This window comes from Tyto alba, unplaced genomic scaffold, assembly GCF_018691265.1.
Source record: "Tyto alba isolate M040663 unplaced genomic scaffold, T.alba_DEE_v4.0 Super-Scaffold_21, whole genome shotgun sequence".
In the NCBI taxonomy this organism is placed as follows: Eukaryota; Metazoa; Chordata; class Aves; order Strigiformes; family Tytonidae; genus Tyto; species Tyto alba.
Genome location: NW_024881295.1, coordinates 16,777,659 through 16,798,187, shown reverse-complemented (window position 1 = coordinate 16,798,187; position 20,529 = coordinate 16,777,659). Strand labels below are relative to the sequence as shown.

Sequence of the window (20,529 nt, the reverse complement as noted above, 5' to 3'; positions counted from 1 at the left end):
TCCAAAGCCAGTGGTATTGTAATTCAAAGTAACGGAAATAGTTTTCCATGCATGGAAAAAATGTGAGTGCAATGGCCTGATCCAACTCCCATTAAACTTCAGTGGGAGCTGGACTGAGCCCAAGATCGGATCAAATGTGTGAGCTATTCACTCCTGGGATACTATACGTTTCTAGCCCAGTAATAAAACTTGCTCTACCTTGGACACATCGAAAAAAGACCTTTCCTCCCACCAGCCTCACCTCATGTTCTTGTCCATCCTTATTGCGTCAGTACTCAAAGGTGTCAGCTATTTGTATATGACACCCTCAGGCATTGTTAATATGTCTAATAATTCAAAATGATTTCATTTGGCCTTTCCAATAAAGACCACACATTCAAGGGAGTCGCAACTCTCCTTGCAGTTTGGCACCACAGTTAATTTTGTGGGTGTAAACAACTTTGGAAGCGGAAAAATTGGCATTGTTAGGGCTACTATTCATCTGGGTGTCCCTGGATATGTCCGTCTTTTTCCACCTAAAATGTTGTCTGGATGGAAAAAAAGATGGTTTTTTGGCCTTTTGTCCCAGCACTCCAGACCTCTGGCAGCCTGCTTGGAGCCAGCAGTTCCTATTGGACTGGGACCATATAGCGATAGGAGAGAAGTGACCATTGCCTTTCTTTCTTTGCCCCTCCACCCTTTTTTACAAGACCTGGGTTTCAGTCTTATTTTGTATCAAAAAATTTGATCCTGCTAAACTCTAGTTTAAAACTTAATTTCTATGGCGTCCACACATAAAAGAACCTCCTTAGGGTGGCAGTAAGTATAAAATAAAGAGCACAGCCGGTTTGGTTTGATGCAAAGCCAAAGAAAGTCAAACAGAAAGCTGTAGCAGAATTGTTCCTTTACCATGAAAGTTAAAAAGTGGTGGATTTTAAGTTGTGCCTCGTTAGATGCACAAAGTGGTGGAGGGATGTGGGGGTGGGGAGCTAAGCTTGATTCTGAGTTCTGCCGATTATTTGCTTTGTAATCTTCAACAAGTTACTTAATTTCTTTGCATTTTAGCCTCCTCCTGTATAAAAGGAGGAGCAGAATACCTCTTTTTTTTTTTTTTTTTTTTTTTTTTTTTCTGTACAGCTCTTTGAGAAATATGGCTGAAAAAAGCTGTAATTGAAGGCCTACCCTCTACGCTCATTAACTCTGGCAGGCAGACAGCTGTATCCCCATTGTGCGGGGACACGCTCCGTTCGGGACAAAGAGGCTCAGCGGCACCTCGGAGGGTCAGATGCTCAGAGGTGGTTGCTGGGGGGCTCAGCAGGGGCCTCGGGGAGTCTGTGGCAGCAAAGCCCTACGCCGGCACTACACTGGAGGGAAGACGGTTCTGCAAAAGAGAGGTGAACTTGGGGCTTGTTTATTCATGGGTATTGAGTATCTTGTAGCAAGAAGTAAGGCTTAGGGCAGTTAGCCTGGTTTCTGAATCAAATACCTGCCTGCTCAAATTCTGTTTGCAGTTCATATGGATAAGATATTCTCACAATACACTATTATATAGCGTGTGCTGGTAACCGGCTGCCACATTCCAACCCTGAAGTCACTGCGCTTCAAGGCTGACAGAAATGACCACCCGTAAGTCATGTAAAACTAAAATATTTTGGAGTTAAAGGCCCTATGCAAATATACGGTTATTGCAAGTCAGTGAACATCAGCTCCGAAACGGAGCAGAACAGGATGCAAATCTGTCATCATTTTCCAACTGGCTAGTAATACATAAGTTATAATGTGAATGAATGAGGCCTTAGTATGTTCTGCTGCAAGGTAAGCTAAGCAATAGCTGATCCCAGAACAAACAGAAACTTTCATTTTATATTAATTATGGTGTAGAGATAAGAATGAAAATTTAAATGAACCTTTTAACACCACTGGACTCTAGGCCCTTTGCATTGTTTGGAGGCTCCCATTCTTTATCCCCAAAAAGTCTGTGCCTACCCAGGGCTCAATGTAACAGAGAGACTGCTGCCTTTTGCGATTCAGGAAACAGCCAAGTTGAACCTGGACACACAGCGTGAGTGTTAAGTTACACTTTCTATATGGACCCAAGTTATGTAGCCCTGACAAAACACAAATGAAGCAGATCTTGTTCAGTCATACAAAATCAAACTCTGCTCACTTGACCGTTTCCTTGGAGAAGCCTGGCAGGTTTAAATTATGCTGTGGGAGCAATTCCTAATCACCCATGGCTGCAGAAATATAGACAGTATTTTCATCAGCTGACACAGACACAAAACATCCCAAGGAGACATTGGGAAATACCTTCCAGTGACTAAAGGGCATTTCTCAAGTGTCTGTCACACGGTTTTCCACAACCAGCTGCTTATATGGTTATTCACTTTCATTTAGCTTTTGTTTAACTACATTTCAGGTTAAACAGTTTCTAGAAGATACTCCGTGAAATCAAGTTTGCTGGGGGGCCGGCTCTGAAGGAACTGTCACACGACAGAGAGTGAGCAGATGTGAACATAATATTGGATCCCCTTCTCCTCAAAGGCAAACTCTGGCTATGTCTAATCCGTGTGACCCAGAGATGTGTCCCATCTCCTTGGCCCAGGTGTGTATCCTGGCCGTGTCCTGACTCCCTGACAGGGCAGTGTGGGTCCTGCTACCCCATGTGCAAAAGCTGATGGATGCAGAGACCATGGAGTGGGTAGCCTGCCCCAGCTCCAGCTCCAGCGTAGATAGCTGGTAGCTTTGGGACTGGGCCATGTCGTGAGCATACCAGCTCTGAAGTCTAAATATAACCAGCCTCAAAGATAAGCAAAACAGATTTCCGAAGCCAACGGGACACATACCAGAAAGGACAAAAAGAATCATGAACAGTCATTGTAAATTCCCAAATAATAATAAAAAACACAGTATAATGGAATGATCACAGCACGCTTATGCCTTCCATACATCAGTCTTCTCCTGCAGGGCCTGAAGCTGTTGCTATACCCTCTTGTTTCTTAGTTCTGTTTAAATGACAGTTGAAATTTTTTTTTTTTTTTTTTTTACATTAGGATTCAAAAAGGCATGACCTACTCATAGCATTTCCTCGAATGAGAGAAAGGGGGAACAAACAATAGTGTTGGGCGTTCTCCCTGTGAGCAGGGAGAGAGCGCAGCAGCCATGAAAGGGCGTACTAAATCTCGCCCTGTGACACTCCGGTTGGACACGTGCCCTGGGTGCCACAGTTACCTCTCCACCACTCTGCCCACCCCAAGCAAGCGGGGTCTGGTGGCCCCGTGGTACCGGCAACAGCTCCGGCTGTTTGGTCGGCGGTTGCTGCAGCAAGCACCAGCCTTCAGCAGCCCGACAGAGCGTGTGGTGAGGGTCAGGCCCTCGGTGATTTGGGAGGGGGAGAAGACTCTGATAAGGAAGGAAGTACAAAGAGAATGAGCAGGCACTGCTTTATGGGGAGGCAGGGAGATAATAATTCCCCATTAGCGCTGCCCCATGGTGCTGTCACATGGTGGCAGCCATCCTGGGGAAATCAGAAGGGAGCTGCTCAACTATGTTTGCCAATGGAGACGAAGCTGTTTAAAGGCTTGCAGCAATAAGGCATATCCTGGAAAAAAAAAAAAAAAAAAAAAAAAAAAGTCCAGGCGCTTCCTTACCCTAGGGCAGTTTTATTCTGAATCATAATTTGTCTTTTGGCTCTTCCTAGAGTGCCATATAGCTGTGTCAGTCCATCGCATGACTGCCAGAGCATCGTGATCACGCGGGATGGGCAGGATGAGGCATTGCCATCCAAGGACACATTACAATCCTCTCTTTCAGGGGAAAAAAAAGAAAAAAAAAAAAAAGATGTGGGGTAGGCCCAGTGCCACTTAATGACTGTCACAGTCACTGTGCTGGAGCTAATTGTAGGCCTGCCTCATTCAGAGCCCCAAGGAGCTGCACAAGTGCTTAGCCATGAGCTTCCCTGGGCTGAGAAAACATCTAGACCAGAGTTTTAGAGTGGCCACCCTCTGCAATTCACTGTGATGATTCTGGCCAGTCTCAGTTTCATTTACCCCAGGCAAATTCATTCTCTCTTGCTTGGGAACAACAATGGAGTTAACTAATGACCTGCCAACTTTCACAAAGCACAGGGAGGATGTAGGACAAAAAGAGTCAGGGGTGGAATTAAGGCAATGAACATTTTATATTAATGCTACGATTTCTATGAACTATCTATAAATGCCCAGGAAGTACATAACTCAGTTTTTAAAAATGTGTCTTTCTGAGTGAAAACTTTGTCCCATATGGCAGAGCACAGCTTTCTTTTTTGAGTTCCAGGCTCTTAAACAAAAATAAACTACCCCAATTCCTTTTATTTAATATTTAATGAAACAGTATTCCTATCTCAATTTTCCTCTTAATTTCCTGAGTACATGTTAAGTTATGGTGACAGGAAATGACAGATGAAAATGACATGCAGTTTTTGTATGCATTTTTCATCAGTGGAGCTGAAAATATTTTAAAATCATTAGCGCCATTTTACAGATGAAATACTGAAAGACAGAGCAGGAAATACTTCATCTGACAGGCACGGGGTGGAGCTGGAACAGGCACTGCAGCTGCTGCTCTCCCTGCTGCTGCCCAACGGCTGTCAAAATACATTTTGATTCATGAGAGAAACTAAATACACGTAATAGTGCAATTGTGATGTTCAGTAACTACCTTGCTCCCTTCACAATAATAAAGGCTTTAATCAATATGTGAGATGGGACATGTTTTAAGGGAGACACTAGGGAATCACAGTTTTATAAGCAGGGTTTTAAGGAATGGACAGTGTGTGCTTAACGTTGGGGGGTGTTAGGGATCAAAAAGTTTCAACTATTAGTTTCTAGGGATAATTTTGCTTTTGTTAAGTATCTTGTGCATAGTCACTGGTTTGAGCTAAAATTTCCAGGTGCGGGTACAACTGTATTGATGGAAACGTGGCTCAGCAAGGAGCTGGAGTGTGTAGTGCCACACAAATTAGACAGGTCCTCCAAGATCATCCAGTTGTTCTCCTCGACAACTGTTAAGGTTGTCCTCTAACAGTTCCCTTAGCGTTTTGACTAGTCTCACTGTACAACCCGTACAGCGGTGGGCTTTCCACCCTTTCCCCTACGGGTACAATTTCATAAGCTGCGACCTCCACGTCACGCCGATTCTCCTGCTGTTTGGACCACACGTTCCATTGCTTCACAGGGGAACTTTGCGTTCTCTTTGGTGTTTCACCTCAGTGCCTCTACACCAGACCTAGGTGTTCGGGCCCTGTCACAAGAGCCAGGCTTCCCAGGTGCCTCCAGCACCATCCTCCCCGGTAACGCTGTCTGGTAGCTCACATCTTTCAGGTGCTGCACCGGCTGTGCCCCCTCAACCCCCCACCCCGTGGCTCGGTCCTGCACGTTAAACCCTCGCCCGGTGAGGCCTCTTCCCCGCTCAGCAGCACCCGCAGCCCCCGAGGACGCCTCACGCTTCCCCACCCCAGGGACTTCCACAGCGGTCCCCTCAGCCGGGGCGGCGCCGCGCTCTCCCCACGGGCGGCCCCTTCTCGGGCTTCTTTCCCTCACGCCGGCGGGAAGGACTGCGCGGCCCGGGGTTTCCGGTGACAGCGCTTTTTCTGTAGAAGGGAGGGTGAGGCTCCGCTGCCTGCTCGGAGCCGAGGAAAAACGGTGTCACGGGAGAACCCCCCCCCCCCCACGGAGCCCGGCCCCGCCGCGCCCGGCACCCCCTGAAGGAACCACCGATTCCCCCCCCCAACCCCCGGGCCAGCGGAGAACAAAAGCCCGCGCCAAACGCCGCTCGCTTCCCTCAGCCAATCAGAGCGGCGGGCGCGGCCGTGCCCCGTGCGCCTGCGCGTCCCCGCCCCGCCCCGCCCCGCCTCCCTTTCCCGAGATGCCGCTGAGGGGAGGGGGTCGCGCTTCCCGCGCTTCCTTCCGGCGTGCCGCCGCGTGCAAGGCGTGCCCTGCTATTGGCGGCGGCGGCCTCGTGCGATGATGACGGTGTAGGGCCGGGAGGAGCCGGGGAGGCCGGGGCGGCGGCGGCGGCAGCGGTGGCCGCAGGAGGGGGGGGGGGCGGCGCGGGGCGGCAGCTCGCGGGCGCCGGCCGTTGCCAGGTGAGCGGCTCCGCGCCTCGCACGCGTGGGGCCGGGTGGCGGCGTGCGGGGGGAATGGCCGGCGGCGGGCGCCGGTGTCGGCGGCGGGTTGGGTTGTGTCGGCGCGGCGGGGAGCGGGGCCCGGCGGGCGGGCGGCGGCAGGAGGGAGCCGGGCGGGCGGTCGGGGTGTTTGCTTGGGAGTGCTCGGCTGGAGGAGGCGTTAGGCCGGCCGAGCGCTCCAAGTGGGTCAAGAGCGCTGTAAGTAGGTCTTGTTCGCAGCACTTGTTGCTTGTCAGGGCCGGGAAACCGGCTGCTGCTCCCGGAATCTTTTTGCGGACGCGATAAAAAATAATAACTCCTCCGCTCCCACGGCGTGGGAACCTTGCCTTGGCCGCGGAGTGCTCTGTGTGAGTGTGTTTTTGCGTGCGCATCTGTAAGCGCTGGAGTTATCAACGGTAGATAATGCAAATATTTGAGAGTGGTGTCACCACCATTTGGGTATTCCCAAATGACAGTTAAATAAACTCTCAAAAGTTTGTGTGTTGGTGTTTTTATTGTTTTAGGGTTTGTTGTTTTTTTTTTTTTATTTTTTTACTTATTTTTTTTTTTCCCCGGAGTGAATCAGTTATTCATATCTTGTTTGCTTAAGATGAGCAACAAAGACGTTGAAACATATGGTAATCGGCTAGTAGACAAAGAAGATATGACAGCTGTTGTTAGTGCTGAGCTTTTCAAGCAGTGTTGGGTGGGTTTTTTTGTCTGTCTTAGCCTTACAAGTCGGTTGATTTAGTGGCTTTAGTAGATGTATGTGTTGACATTTCTTTAAGAAAACCATTAATACTAAATTACAACTTTTTTGACATACAGGCTCGTTGCTGTGTATGTAAACTATTGCACCTGTCATACAGCAGTAAGCTTTTAGGTATTACTCCTTATTTAAACATATGTTTTGTTCTTAGTGCAGCACTGAAGTTCTTCAGGCAGTTGAATTATCTTGTGTATCACAACTGTGTTGTGTGTTTTTAAAATGGAGTGGGTTTTATCAAATTAGCCAGGTTCTCTGGGCAAACCCTTCTGGGTATAATCTGGTTTTCGAGAGCTGAGGTCTTAATGTGTAATTTAAACTCTGTTTTCACTCCCTTGCTGTAGTCAGTGTCAAGGAGTATTAAATTTCTGGTTCTGTGCTGGCTGTGGTCTTCACAGATCTGTTCTGGAAGTCAGTGAAGAGCTGTGAACTGCGCAGTTCTCTTTCAGTACTGTTGTAAAAATTCTCAGCTTTCAGGGGCCAGTCTGTATTATTTCAGTAGCGGGGTGCTTGCTTTCTACAGAACCTTAAGGAGACTACTTAAAATTTGGTGGTAGCTGCTGTAACAGAGGACAATACGTTTATGATCAACAGAAGTAGATGATGCGTCATGGAATTACGGGTGCAGCATGGTCATAAAACACAGTCTGTTTTCCTTGTTATCTTCAGCTATGAGCTAATATTGTTTATACAAGAAAGGAAGTGATTGTGTTTTGGGTTTGTTTTGCCTTTTGCTCTAGGGGCACTAGCCAGTTCCAGTTATGAAGATTTTATACTGTGGCTCTTATGTTATAGGGATAACTTGCTATGGAAACTTCATCTGTACAGGGACACTTAATCCTACGTGAAGACTGTGAGTGTGTGCTAGTAGGCAACTTGAAGTTCATTGTTGTTTTGGAAGTGTAAGATTAGTTGATAAAATAGGAAAATTATTCCCTTGTCTGAGCTGACTAACTGTGGTTAAATAAGCCTGTGGATAAGGCTGTTGGCAGCTTCATGGTGAAAACCATGGAGAATAGTTGCTAATGTGGAAAACTGAATCAGAATTAGTGATGGAGGAGTTAAAAGCTGCATCCCAACTCAGTTCAGGTTTTCAAAAGGATGCTTTCTCAGTATAAATCAGATAAAAAAAAAAATAATCTGGTGTGAAGGACAAGAGTGTATTTTTGACGTACTTCTTAAGTAAAAGCTTTCATGGTAAAAATTCCTTCAACAGATTCTTATCTGTTATATGTATGTTCTCAGATATAAAATGGGATGAATATTGGAGCTTAAATTGCATTGGGACTTCAGGAGAGCCAGACACATACAAAGGGCTCCCCTTTACTTTGCCCCCCCCCCCCAAGTCTTTGAGTTGTATCAGTACTGTTGAACTTCTGGCATTACTCCATTACTCCTAGTTTGCTCAAGTGACTAGTGAGCGGTGGTTTTGGCAATGTGGGTGAGATTCAGACTTGAAGCCTGACTCCTGGATACAGGATTAAAAGGCTGGAGTTTGAAAAGCCTGTGCTTGCTCTGGGCAAGAGTTTCTGTTGATTTGTCATAAAGGAAAATTAATGGGAATTGGCAGGGCTTGTAATGTCAGTGATTTTTAATGGTTGGATCTCTGCTGTTATCTCATGTCTTCAGTTGCATGTTCAAGGAGCTGTGCCAAGCATTCATGTACAAAAGATACTCAATATTAGGCGCTAAAAATTTTGCAAGTTTTACAAGTTTCTAGTTGTGTAACCATATTGTCCAAGGCACTGTGCAAAGAAACAAGGCTTGCTTTAGTCAGTGGAGGTGCTGTCTGTGCATGAGGAAAATCTTGATAAGGAAACTTCAGGAGGTTGTTGGATTATTATGCCATCAGCAATTCAAATGCTTAAATAGAAGTAGTTCTGAAATGGAAATAGCAGTTTTGAGTATTTATTATGTGAAAGTGTCTGTGTATGACTCATTCATTGAATTTTCTGGCAGACAGTGTTGGTAGATTTGAAAAAACATTACACAAGATAATGGCAGTGATTAAGAAAAAGTATTTGGGATGAAGTTTAAGGGTAAGACTATTACTTTAAACTGTATTGTTCTCTGATAAAACTTGTTTTAAATACCTTACCCTTTCTACAAGTCATTGTTTTTCAGCTGGTCGTACTTAATGTGGTGACCAGCTCCTACTGCTTTTTAAATCAATATGTTTGTCAAGACAAGTTCAATAAAGAAAATTAAGAATATGGAGACAAACGAGGTATTAATTCTGCTTCTTCAGAAAACAGACTTCTGAAAACATTTTTAACTTTCACTTGTTTATTTGAATATGCTCTTACTACCAGAATGTTTTACCTTTGAAGTAGGATGCTGCAGATCCGTATATAAACTAAAGAAGCAGGAGGTGAGTTGTTTCCACATGGTTCCTGTTGCAGTGCTTTGCAAAGGATGACCTCTTGCCTCCGGTGTGGCAGAGTGAGAGATTCAGACTTTTATCATCAGGTAACTGTAAAACTGAGCTGGAGTTTAACTTGCCCACTGATTACGTAGGTTTTCTGGAAAGTTTGTCTGTTTGTCTCAGTGGTTTGACATAAAAATAAAATCTTTTATCTTAGTCTGGTTTGAAGGTGAACCTCAAGGTTTCCTTTCAGGACACAGTAACAATCTTTTTGTATACAGAAGTCTGCTCAGCACGTTGGGATATGGCAGCTGGTGTGGTGATAAGCAGGAAGCCTCTCTCAGGAAAGGAGGTACCACAGTTTATACTGCTGCTGCTTGATTTGAGAAGTAGCAAAGAACTTGAAGTGAAGGAGGTGTTGGCAAAATTCAGGTGCTCGGAATTTTGAAGAGGAAATATTTTATGTTTAGTACCAATTTGCCCTTTGATTTAACATGATTTTCAATTATAACTTCTTTAGAATTTTTAGAACCTCATGGATATATCTCTGTCCTTCACTTTTTTTTTGGTTGTCATCTGAGTTATATGGCCAGGCTAGGAAGAAAATTACTGTCTAGGTTTTGTTTGTGTTTTTTAATTTTTTTTTTTATTTGTAGCTTAATCATCTCTTGAGGAGATGAAATATGTTGTAGGAATGATGGATATAAAATAGAATCAGATGGCAGTTATATTTTTTTGTTGCATGTAGCCATGATTACTCCTGTATTCTAGAGTTACAGATCTCTGCTGCTGTGTTAGTGGAAGAGAGAGTCTCTTTTTCTGTCCATGGAGGATTTGTTGGCTTTCTGTGAACTGTATGCATGTAAGTGAATGTTTTGGGACTTTTGAGGGGTTCCTTGTGGTTAAATTGCTTGCAAAAAGATGTCTTCAAATGTATAGGTAGACATAAGGTGCACAGGGGATGTAATTTTCAGTGTAAAAAAATTTGCAGTGTGGTTCAGATGGATTTCAGTAGCTGTGAAAATGCAATGGAGTCTGCTGGGATGTGCCAGCTGCTGCAGCTCTCTGTGAACAGGACTAATTAAGCCCTTGTGAGAACAGAAAATAGTGAGGCACTATTTACAGGAAGAAAGTGTTGGAACAGGCGGAACTATAATCATTGGCTTGAAGGTACCTTTAGACAGCAGTAAGCGAGAGAGTAGACAATTGACTTTCAACCCATTCTGCGAGTAAAGTCTGAATACTTAAAATGGGTATTGCAGTGTTCTGCCAACATATTTAAAGACATTGCAAACTTCTGTTGAGACCTGCTGCAGGAAAGGCTAATTCCTTCCCCCCCTGCCCCCATCTTATTCTCATCTTTCTGGCAGTATTTTATCTCAAAATCGTTAGCATTCATGGTTCTTCATCCAATGCTGACAACCAAGCTTATACTAGGTATGGATGTCATAAGGTCACAATGTTGCTTGCATTTGGATAGGTCATGTAAAAGTCTAGCTGTCTTTGCCAATGTGAATTGTTGTTTTTCTGAATGCAGCTATGATCATCTGCATATAAGGTGTGGCTAGGCTGATTTATCATGAGTATGCCAAAGCCATTTTTCATATCTGTTCATCCAGTTTTTCTTTTCCTTTTAACCAAATGTTCTTTTCCCCAACCTGTTTGGTTCCATCTGCTCAGAGGATTGCAGAGACTGACGTTTCTTGTTTGAAGCTGAGGTCAGTTGTGCTGCTCTGTATAGATCTAGAGGATGACAATTTATATGCTGCAGATTTCATTAGGAGATCACTGTGTGTTAAGCAGTTCTCCTACAGCCTTTAGATAAGATTGTTCTGTTGGTGGGAACATTTAGTGGGCTTTTCTCTGTTTTAATGGCAGCATTCTGGTGAGGTTCCTGTTTTACCTCTTTGCTTATGGATATGTTTGTTGCTTGACTAGTATGATTTTCTCAATGTTGTCATAAATGTGTGTTAGTAAATTGGATGTTTATGGATATTTTAATAAACAGGCTGTTCTTCTGGGGGGAACATGCCACAGACTTTTTTGCTGTATGAAACATTTTCTTCATGTAATTCTGCAGACTTTAAGGAGCGTACTTATTTGTGCTCTTTTGATTTCTTGTGCCAAACTACTTGTGATACTAGCTTTTTGGGACCTGTTACCATGATAAGGACTTCAAGCCCACATATGTCTATACATTGTTTTTGAGTTTCTGTAAAATGCAGAACTTCTGATGAAGATGGAATATTTGAATTGAGGCAGTAAAAGCTGCCTTCTGAGAGCAAATACTACGTCTGGCTGCTTTGGTTTAATCTGAACAGTAAAATCCCTGTAGCTAGTGGTAAAATTCCTTTAGCTAATCTTTAACTCCTGCTGTACTAGAAATACTTACCTGTGTCTCCCAGTCTACAGTGGGAGCTGTTTTTAAAAGCCATGCAGTGCAAAGATAAGTATAGCAGAAACTGGCTATACTCTGTCCTGAGAGTACTGGCAAGATTTTACCTACAGGAAAAGGGATTTTAGCATTTGGAACAGAGGTGGATGGCTAGTGGGACTTGAGATGAAGAGCCACTGAACATGCATTTCAGTTTCTCTCAGCTGCCAGTTTAGGTATGCTTTTCTGATGAAGAATGCTGCTGCTCCTGAGATTTAGTGGTTGCGATTCTGTGATGTAACTGAAGGGTGCAATTTTTCTGTTTTCTCTCCTAATGCGTTAATTTATGTCCCAATCTTAATGGCTGGTGGAATTTGTGGGCATGTTATTTAGACAAATGCTATTGCTGTGGATATAAGTTAGCAGTGGTGGAATCTGGTACTTTCTGACATTATGGGATGATACAACCAATTTGCTCGTGAAGAGCAGTGTACAAATTGCATTCGTTTAAGCAATTATGTGCATGTCTACATATTCCCTAGAACAGCACATAGCATTGCAAGGCTGATAAGGGCAACGTTCTACTGTTCTCAATATTAATCTTTTAGGCAAATAGTTTTTTGCTTTAATAGAACATGACTGTAGAAATAAAAGGAAGACTCGATCCATAATTATTACTAAAATAGCTATGTGACAAAGTGCCAACTGTTGGCTTTCTGCCTGCTGTACCTTCAGTGGGGAACAAAATGGATTATTTCCTAAGGTGGGTGTCCTGGGAGTTGAGAAAAGCATAACAAAGTCAACAAAAGCTTTACTTAGTGGTTTTCTGACCTTTACATAGTCCAAGTTAAGAGGAGAATTCTGCAAAATGGCTTGTGTCCTGATGATCTTAATGTCCGTGGTTAAGTGCAACTGCTCTTTGACTTCCTGCTCTGTGATTTTTTTTTTTTAATAATTTGGCAACTGTGTGAATTCTGCAGCATTACAGAAATAGTTCAATAATGGATGTATTATAAAAATCCTTCCCTTTTTGTGAGCTTCACAAATGCAGTGAAGGAAGTTGCTAGGTAGCTTAGACTTAATTTTTAAGAAATTTCTTAAGGGGTATTTTCAAATACATTTTTGGCAGAGAAGAAGAAGAATACTAAATTTTTCTGACCACCTGATAATTATGAATTACTAATTTCACTCCTATTGAGGATATAAAGGAATAGTTTTTGGTGGAGCTTTTTTTTTTTTGTTTTCCTTTGAGGTGATTCTCTAGAAACACAGTGTAATTTGCCAAAGCCTCTTCTCTCAAGATTTTTCATAGGTGTTCTGACATTCTTACATCAACTAGGACTGTAGAGAAGGAAGAACAGTAATAAAACACTAAAACTTTTTGGGTTGCAAAAATCCAATGTTTGATTCAGTAGGGGGTGGCTTATTGCTAAAGTAGTTGAGAAGATACATATTGGATTTAGCTACTGTATCTGTAAAAGTCTTCTAATTTGTCCTTGATCCTATACTCTGGAGTTTAAAGGTAGGATATTTCATGTCTTCTGCCATAAAGGCAAACTCAGAGAGTGAGAGAGGCTGACCACGTTTCACAGCACTTGCATAAATATTTCTGTCCAAAACATCTAACTAGCGTGTGATGCTGTTGAAAATGCCAGTTATGTCAACTGATTTGGAAGGACTCCAGTATACGGGTCAGTGTAGGGAAAGGAAGATGATACACAAGGCTATTGGAGATGATACCAAAAACTCTCACATACTCTTGAGAAGGTCAGGGTTGATATAACAATACAGCTCTGCATGACTGTGGGTAACCTAGGTCCACTTTGGGTTTTGAGCAGCAGTCTTAAAATGCTATTGGAGAAGTGGTACAAGATGTTCTCAGGAGGATGTCAGTTTTTCATTCTTCCATGTAAGCCCTTTCCAGCTGACTTTCTATCGGTTAACCCATTGAAATACACCCTTGTTACACATCACAGTAAAGTCTTTGAGAAAAACAAAGCATGATCGCAGAACCCATGACTGTTTTCCTCCAAAAACTCATGCCTTGGCTCTGTTTGAATAGTTGATTATTATGTAAGTGCCCGAGGGCTTATCTGCCTGCAAGACTCACATGAATGTTTTGTGCAGTCTAAGGTCATCCTTGAAAAGGTACAATTCCACATTCCTGTTCTTTTAGCAGTAAGTATGATGCATCCAGTAGTTCTTGTGATACCACCTGAAATCTTACTACATTTTGAGAGGCTTTATCCTATGTAGAGATTAAAACATCCTTAAAACTTGGTGCTCCCTTCTTGAAGATCCTGTTCTGAGGTAACAGAATATTTCAACACTTTCTCATTTCAAGCCAAAGGGACTCCTGAATTGGGTGGTATTCTAAGTAATGTCTTTGTAATAAATGAACTGTTTACAAGCATATTATTTGTTACAGCATTCAAAGTCACGGGTAACAGTGGTGGTATTTGGGGTTGACCAAAGCATAGTTGCGTAATTCCTATTGTAGAATGATGTTTAGTCATACTAATGATGGAGTAATTGAGAATTGCTGGCATTTAGAATGGATTACTAGGTGGACATAAAAAGGAAAGGTGTAGAATGTATGCATTACTGCTGTTTGCATTGGAGACTGCTACTTCAGGGGATGTGACGGGTAATACACCTGTATCAGCATATTGTGCTGGTGGTGATCCAGTCGCTAAGCAAACATGAAGGATGTGTATGCTAAAACTGCTTGTCTTCAGTGATTGTCCAACTACCTGTATTCGTCTTTGAACTTTCTATTAGATTGTGCTGAAAATCTTGGATCATAGGGTAAGTTGTCTAAAGAATTGGTTATACTGGGAGGCGAGTGATCTGTTAGTGAACAGCAATTCTGCTTTCTGTTGGAAATACTGAATAAGGAAGGCATACAACTGAAAGGCTTTGAACTGTTTGGTGTAAGACTTTGTATAGAAATGTTGCCAGCACTTATTGTACATAATGTAATAGGGGTAATGTCTGAGCCAGCTTTTCTGTCTTGTGTACTACTTGCAGTATGGATGAAGTAGGTTGTATAACTTACAAACCTTCCCTCCTCCACTGGAGTGCAATGCATGTCGGTTTGAAGCTGGCATGTGAGTGCTGTATACTTTACAACTCCAGTGACACAAGATCCTAAGATAAACTCAGCTTTCATTTAGTGAAATTTTTAGGCTCTAACAACATGCTGTGAAGTGAAGCAGAGAAAATGTAAATGGATTACAGGAAAAGTCTTCTGCATTCCTTGCTGTTTTCATGCTGCAATATTTATGTCATAGAGGATCTCTCCCAAGCTCTGCTTTCAAATTCCCATGTGGACCAAAAGCAACATTGTATATGGCTTGACAAAAGTCCTTTCTGAGCAACTTCAAGTGACCCGAGGCAGATTAACATGCGGATTAATGTATTTGACAGTAATAAATCAGTTTTAACAAGAACCGAAGCAGAGATTTGTTTGGCAGAGAGTTTGAATAAAATATGGTATCTGGAGTTACATAGGACATTTTATGGAAAATGATGTAGCAGAGATGGTGAAATTTCCTGCTTTCCTTGGTTTTGTGCTGATGCCTCTTTATACAATTTAGGTGCAACTGTGTGGAGTTTCTTACAATTTAGATGTAACTATGTGGAGTTTTAAGTCAAAGTTATTACCCTGGTGAGTGACCCTACAAAAATCAAAGTATTCTAATTTAAATGGAATTCATGCATTTTGTCATCCGCTGTAAATGTTTAATCGCTGCTGTATAGCATACTTACTCTAAGGAATTTTTTTTTTTGCCCCCTGTCTGCATAAATTGATTATCTAGTTTTACGTTAACTTGGAGAAACAGCATTCATGTTGATTTCACATCCTTCTTGTAGGAATCTTGGACTGTAACCTTCCCAAGCTTGAACACAAACATCAAGAACCAGTGACAAGTTTGAGGTGAGATAAATTGATCTATGCTTCCTCATGGGTAGCACAGCTATTTGTCAGCAGTAACAAATTGGAGATTAGGAATACTGGGTGTTTTTGGGAAATATATTGTAGTGGTTAAGGTAACTATTCTGTGTTATTCCACAGGGGAGGTGCAAGATCTGTTTGTTTCATTGTTCTAAGTTGTATTTCTCAGGACTGAGGCTTGTTAGAAATTTGTATGTTTCTGAAATGAGGTGACACTTAATGTGACAAGCTTGGCCTCCAAAGTGGAGTTGGTAGTTGAGATGAGCGCTAGGTACGTGCATGAGAGTATAAACCAGTGAGAGACAGGACTTAAATTAGTCATTCTTTTCCCCTTCAGGAGGGAAATTACCAGTGCATCAGGTATTTGGTAGGGTTGTTTTTTGGGTTGGGTTTTTTGTGGTTTTCTTGTCAGGTTTCTGTTTTGTTTTGTTTTGTGGTTGCGTGTGTGTGTGTGGTGTTGTTGTTGTGCTTTGGTGTGTGGTGTTTTGTTTTGGTTTTGTGTGTTTTTTTTTTGTGTAGTTTTGTTTGGTGTTTTTTTGTTTTTTTTTTTTAGTTTTTCCTTAAACCTTTACTCTTACTGTTCTGACTTTGGCAATGGAAATTAATGACATCAGATTGCTGTGTGACAGTCTAAACACTATTCTTGGAAGAAGGTGAAAATCATAGTCAGTGGTTAACAGATTTTCATCCAATCTATCTATAAGAATCAAAATTGGGGCACGCTGAGTGTTCGGATTTCCTTCAATCTCTGGAAGAAGGTGAGTCATTCTGTTGAAACTTGGAATTCCAGAATAGCTATAACATGAACCAGGCTGGGTCAAACTAGAAATTCCTCTGGCCCGGGATCCTACCTTCATTGTGGAGCTGCTGCTTAAGCTTCTGTCTCATGAGACTCTCTGACCACTCTTGTGTGTAACCCAAGCAGGCTGAGTGACGTCTGCCTACTCTGGCTCCCAGCCATGCTACAGAAGCATCTTTACATTCTTGGGCTCCACTTACTCAGTTTTCTTGCCCTTGTGCCCCACCCATGCACAAAGTTACAAGACCTCCTGCCTGAAGTGGAGAGACCACGAAGCTTTGGGCTGGCTTGTGCTCATCAGATTCTGTGTTTCACTGGGGATAAGTTGATGGAGGGTTGTGCTATGGGTGTGTTCATGATACGGTTCACTTGATGTGCTCCCCTGCTGCAGGATGAAATCCTGATGGGCATATGGCACATGTGCCAGGTTGTAGCACCTCTTACTGAGGCTTTGACTGTGCTTTGTCCCTAATGTTTCTATTTATACCCTTTAAATCCGAAGCCTGGCCAAGTTGCAGGACCACCTGCAGGTCCCAGCCAAGCTGGCCATTCAGGGAAGAAAGAAGAAACTTGGCAAACGGGACTTTGGCAGCTATAGGGTTTTTCTGGTCCCTTATTTAAGTTGATGGCCACTGTGACTCAGGGTAGTACCTACTTGCTTCTTGGATGCCATTGGGGAGTTACTGGCATTGTTAGAGTTCTTTGTCTGGTGTCCCTGAGAAGTTCTCTATTTTAACCCTCATCCTTTCTTCTGAGGGATTTCTCATTTTCTGTCTCAATTTGACTTTTTCCCTGTTTTGTTTCGATTTTACTCGTTAGGCCCCTTGCTGTTCTTCCTCAGAGAGGACTCTCAGGTTTTAGTAAGGATGTCTATCCCCTAAGGAAGAAAATAGCTTCTAAGCATGGATGTGCAAGCAGTACATGATAGACATGCACTGGTATTTGGGGGGCTTCTAGAGCTAGAGGTGGCTTCATATGCTTAACACACTTTGGATTTATCACGTGCATTTATCCAGTTGCCCTGTGAAACCTCATCTTGCAGCAAGGAGTTCCAAGGTTTAACTATTTGCTGTACCACAACTTCTTTTTGTGTTTGAGGTCAGCATCTGCTAATTCTGTGACCTTACCTTGGCTAACAGACAGTGGTTGGTATTTTCACTTTTTCGTGTTGTTTTTGGGTAGTGGTGTTGTGGTGGTAGACGTGAAGATTGGGAAACCTTGTACTGTGGTGAAATCTTACTGCAATTTTGAGTGGTCAGCTCTGGTTTTAAATAAAACTTTCTTTGCTATTGCAAAGCAAATCCTGTCTCAGATAATTTTGTAAGTGTGTAAAATGTGATATAAAACTTCTAAAATATTACTGATTAATTGGCACATGATAAAAATAGATATCAGTTTTTGTATTTCATAAATGCAAGCCTTGTGTCAGTTCATACTCTTGTTTCCTTAGCCACAGCTGCTTGCTTGTGTACATAGGTCAGGGCTTGCCTGGTTTTCTGGTCAGGTCATTTGTTCTCTGAGGTTTTACTTCTACTCTCTTCTAATGTATTCAATTCACAGCACTGATTATTAACTTTTCTTAGGACTTACAAATCTGTCAGTGTCTACTTTTTTTCTGAAAGCATGCATGCCATGCTGCTGCTGTGCTGTCAATACTGCCAATAATGGAAGACCTTTCATATAATTGTATACCTGGGGATTTTAGGAGTGGATAAGACAGTGTTTATGCTCTGTTTACAGCTGACCCTTGTATAGAGTTCTGGGCTAGGTTTCCTAGCACATTTTTGGCATACAGATCAGTGGTTGGCTCCTATGTGAAGCACTCAGTCTGCTGAGAAGCCTGGCCTGCGTTTTCTCAGTATTGATGACAGCTGTTTGTCTGTGCACATCAGATGAATCTGAAGTGCTGTGTTGCACGTCGGGTATAGCCACAGACATGGTAGTTAGTCTTTGGATCAAAATGATACTAGATAGATTATTTTTCTTACAGAAAGAGAACAAACTAGAATGAGATCCCTTATTTGTTAACTTCATTGACAGTAGGTGTTGTGTCAGCATAAGGTATTTCTCCTTATTTCCAGAATAGTTTATCTGAATAGTTCTGCCTGTATTAACACCCTTTACAGATGCAGTTGGGGTAGTGTAAGAGTACCTTCAGTGAGTATTTGAAAACTAGGACAAATAACTATTCAGTAGTTTGCTGACCCAGTTCTTGCTCTCTGCTCGTGTTCCTACTGTCTGGGCCCTTGTCCAGGAAATCAACCCAAATTCATACCCTTCCTACTCCTAAGAGCATGGATGCTTATCAACTTGGCCATGTTTCCTTCCTGTTCTTAGGGTTTCTTAAAGAAATTGAGTGTCTTCTGTGATGTTTAGAATACTTTTCTGCAAACAGAAAGTGCAGACAGTAACTGCTTAGCTCACTGTTTTTTGTGTTTAGGTGCTGTTGTAGGAGCATATATACACGTATGAAAGGCCCTTTGGTACAAAACAAGGTTGACTGGGTCACCCCGAAACAGAGTTCCCTCTGGAGAAAGAATATGTTACAGGTTCAGACAGCTCATCTGACTGCTTTTCCTGGGGCTGTTTCAGGCTTTGTTATAATACTGTAATTTTTCTATAACACTTTAAAGACTAACAGTGCTCCTCAGAGTTGCAAAATGGGAGGAGGTGTGGAGGACTCCATGTTGTTACATTCTCGTTTATGGGCAAAGAGGAAGCAGCCCTTGTGCATGTGTCTGTGTGTATATAAAAGTAATGTGTGTGTGAGTAAAGCCAAAAATTTGTTGTTGGTATAATGGAGATCTTAACAGTCTGACTCAAGAACTGTTAGTCTAGATTTAATTCTTAAAGGAAAAATAAGAGTATTATTGCTGTTAGAGTGCTTGCATAGGGGATAATGTTGCCAAATGCAACTAAAATTGTATCACACTCATCTTTTGGTCTAGTGGAGTTACTTTCACCCATCCATTGCTGCTCTGGGTCTTTAAGTCAGCAGTTTTGGACTGCTGGAGATGATAATGGGAGGTTGTCAGCCTTGGGAGTCATTTGTTGGGAGGAGTGTGATGTTGATGTTGCCTGTTTCTTCTTCCTCCCTCTAGGATCCAATTGGGTTTTTTTTGTACGTTTGCTAACATATTTTTACACCTTTCTTCATTGGTCTATTGCACCAAGTTATGTCTGAATTTATGGTAACTATATATAGTTACTGTTTCTTTGTTATTCCTAAAGCCAGGTTTGTCCACCTCCGGGTTTTTTTTTAACTGACCATTAATGAGTTGTTTATAACCATGGGGTCTCTGGTGGCAAGCCTGTGCCCCATCTCTTGTCCTATGCCTGTACCCCTCTGTACTGCATCCTCTCTCTCTACTTCTCAGGGCTTCTGTTGTCAACTAGGTAAGTATTTCTTGACATCATTGTAAATACCTCTTTCTGTGGAGGATAACTGGAGTTTATACCACACCAAGGTAAACAAAAGTAAAATAAATTAGCCATAGACATCTAGACAATTAGAGAAGCTGCTGTCACAGCTAAACCGAGTAAAAGGCATGTCAAGAAAAGTTTAGGCAGAGCAAGCCTGGCAAGCCTCAGCCTTAAGGCCTTGCAGCTCAGCATGGAGCTTATGGCCTGCTGCTAGCACTGGTGGTGCTGTATTTACAGGGCTGCATGGTTATGATTCCCTCCCACCCTGTTCCATGTCTGCAAATCCCTGCTTATTACTTACAAGTCCAGGAATGGTGTTGCAAACCCTCTTATGACTCGTGGCTCTCAAGCAGAACAGAGTAAAGGATCCTGGAGGCACCTTCTCTTTTGTCTTCTCTTGCCTAGTGGTGACCTGTGTAGGTCTGAGAGTAGCCAGTAGTGCTTTATTGTGCTATGTAGCCATTGTTACTTAGTATAAGTGCTTCACAAAATAGTCTTGTGTTTTATGTATTTTCTAATTAGAGAGTAAATTATGTATTTTATCTGTGATAGAGGCAATGTGGATGCTAATGCCAACGCTTTTTAAATGTGAAATTATGGTTTTATTCCTGGTTTGTAAGAAGGTATTTTTATAAGTGTAAATATTGTGTCTATTTTCTTTGAGGAATTTTTACTTAATCTCCTGCTGTCACTATCTTCTGTTGCGATTTATCTACTATAAAT

At 42.4% G+C, this 20,529-nt stretch overlaps 1 protein-coding gene across 3 annotated transcripts in view; it reads left to right on the top strand.

Moving 5' to 3' along the window:
* The first annotated feature begins 5,991 nt into the window (after positions 1-5,991).
* The window catches only part of ADIPOR2 (adiponectin receptor 2), a 46,295-nt gene continuing 31,757 nt past the window's right edge, over positions 5,992-20,529 (top strand). Inside the window, exons 1-2 of one of the 3 annotated variants that reach the window (XM_042795320.1) lie at positions 5,992-6,103; positions 15,503-15,566. The gene's annotated coding sequence lies outside the window, so the exon portion shown is untranslated. Of the gene's footprint in view, positions 6,104-14,257; positions 14,435-15,502; positions 15,567-20,529 lie in introns of those variants that run through there. The other 2 variants (XM_009966524.3, XM_042795322.1) reach the window with 2 other exon arrangements.